Raw genomic sequence first — 2963 nt, 5'->3', positions numbered from 1 at the left:
ATGGGCTCAAGTATAGCAGGGATTGTGGGGCTGTCGCGGGATCGGGCAGTGTTTCGTTCTGCTGTGCATGGGGTCGCTATGAGTTGGAAACGACTCAACGGCACTTAACTACAACAACAACATAACTTACCTCATCCAAGCTTGTATAGCTTTTGTGTATGGTACTGTTCCACTTGACAGTCCAATAAGCACTTCAATCTAACATGTTCTACTCCGATACCTTCTCTTCCCACAACTTGCTTTTTCCACTTGCTCAGCCTAAAAGATTTAAGCTTCGGTTTTTCTTTTATACTCTTATACTATATGTTCAATCCATTGAAAAATTCTGATAGTCAAGTCTCATTTTTTGTCTACTCCCTTCATTGCTAGGAGAATTTTCAATGCCATTGATATATCTCATCTGGATTGTCCAAAATAGCCTAAATGGACTTCTTCATCCACACTTCATTCCTTTTTTTTCCTCTTATCACAACAGCCAAAACTAACCTCTTGATACTAGTCAGGAGAGGTCACTTCTTATAGCTCCCCATTCTTCTCAACACAAAAGCCAATGTTCTCTTAATGGCCAAAAAGCCCTACAAGATCTAGCTCAGCACAATTGCTAGCTTCATCTCCCATGTCTCTTTCATATGGTTATTGTATTCAATGTTTCCTTGCTTCCTTGTATTTTTCGAGATACACCATGCATGGCCTTACCTCAGGACCTTCTATACTTAGCTTCTCTCTGCCTATAGCAGAATCTCTTTCCCTTGACATTCATATCTTTCAAATGCTATTTCAAATATGATTTTTTTTGAGTCTTTCCTTTTCCACCTTACACACAATTACACACATTTTCCAACACTCCATTTCCCCTTATTTTTCTATATATGTCTGTAACTTTTATCCCTTTTATACATAGCACATATTTTTTTTTTTACATAATTGTTTATTATTTTTTTTTCTCCCTGTACTATCTAAATGGGAAAAAAATTCACAGTGTAAGAGTTTTACTATTGGCTTAACAATGTCTGGGACAAAATATGTGTTCATTCATTATTGATCAGTGAATAAAAGTAACTGGCATCAAGAAGGATGATATATTTTTTTTTATATCATCTACTTTGGACAGTGTATTGTGTCTTATCATAATGAAATCTATCACTTCAAAATGAGAATATACTGATTTTTTTTTTTTTTTAAGTTTGTATTGTGATATGGCACTTGACTGGTAACCAGAAGGCTGGCGGTTCAAACTCACCAGCCACTTCTTGGAAGGAAGGTTGAGCAATCTACTTCTATTGTGATACTGCCTATAAACCCAAGGATGGGTCACTGTGAATTGGGTCTGGCTTGATGGCACATAACAACAACAACAACATTGTGATTTGGGTGAAAATTTACACAGAAAATTCATTTTCCATACAGCAGTTCATGTACACTCTGTATCATGACATTGACTACAATTTCCTACAAAGCAACAGCTCTATTCTCACTTTCTCCCCATAGTTACCTCTTCCCTCTGTCCTTCACTTCCATGGACTGCTGCCCCTCAAGCTGTCACCAAGTGCATACACAGCCCTTCTATTCTCCCATGATTGTTCTCTCCAAGAAGTGTATCTACCTATACACTTCTCTCCAAGAAGTGTATCTATAAATATTCAGCTCATATGCCTGTCTTTTGTTTGCCTGGAAGCCACAGGATTGGGTTCAATTCAACATCTGAAGGGCAATTAGGGGCCATAGTTGCAGTGGTTCCACCAGGTTCTACAAGACCAGCAAACCTGGTCCCCCCCACCTCTTTTTTTTTTTTTTATGATTTTGAGTTTTGTTCTATATAGTTTTCCCACTCTGGCCTGGATCTTCTACACAGATCCCCCTCCCAGTGGTTGATAGTAGTAGCCTGGCACCATCTGGTCATAGAGGCTAAGGATTGCATGGTGTACCAGTTGCTTGGACTAATTGTTTCCATGCATCTTCAGTTTTCTTCCTTGTTCTTTGTTCTGGAGTGAGAGAGACCCATCGTTGCGTCTATGTAGCTGCTTGCAATATTTTAATATCCCAGTCACTGCTTGCCAAAGTAGGATGGGGAACAATGAGTTTGTGTAGTATGTTATGACAATTGAGCTTGATGTCCCCTATGACCATGTTCCCAAGCCTACAGGTCCAACTATTTGTTCCCTCTTGGTAGCTGGCTGTGGCCAACAAGTGAATGAAACTTTGCCCCTTGTCAGCTCTATTATATATATGGACATTCTTACAGAACATATAAATACACTTTTAGAAACATTGTCTGCCAACTCTATACATGGTCATGAGCACATTACCTCCTGTATAGGTATACCTGATCTTTCACCCATTTATCCACTCATAGAGCAATATTTACCATCAATAACAACATCTTTGTTATCTGTACCTCCCATGCTCTTCTCTATGTCTTCCTCTTCCTCAATGCCACAATGTTGATCACTCACATTTGGTACATTGACCTTCCCTTCACTCAAATTGATATTTGCCTCTACCAATCTAGCAGTGTTGCTCCCCTTCTCTTACACCCCTGGTAACCAACAAAGAAAATTTCCTTCCATATATAAACCTTTCCTTGATGTTTTACAATAATAGACTAATACAGTATTTATCTTTCTGGGATTGACTTATTTCACTCAGCATAATGTCCTCCAAGTTCATCCATGGTATGTGATGTTTTGCAAATTCTACATTATTCTTTAGGGTTGCATAGTATCCCATTGCTTGCATGTGCCATTCTATTCTTCTGTTGATGGGTACCTAGGCTACTTCCATCTTTTTCCTATTGTAAATAGTGTGCAGTGTACATGGGTGTGCATATGTCTGTTCTTGTCATGGCTTTCACTTTTTTAGGATATATACCTAGTAATTGATTTCCTGAGTCAAATGGTATTTCCAATTCCAATGTTTTAAGCAATTGCCATGTTGTTGTTGTTAGGTAAGGCCAAGTCATGTCT

The sequence above is a fragment of the Orycteropus afer genome, unplaced genomic scaffold (assembly GCF_000298275.1).
Source record: "Orycteropus afer afer isolate SDZICR_OR568_19922 unplaced genomic scaffold, OryAfe1.0 scaffold00427, whole genome shotgun sequence".
In the NCBI taxonomy this organism is placed as follows: Eukaryota; Metazoa; Chordata; class Mammalia; order Tubulidentata; family Orycteropodidae; genus Orycteropus; species Orycteropus afer.
The sequence above is the reverse complement of the archived record's forward strand: the minus strand, read 5'-3'. Positions refer to the sequence as shown.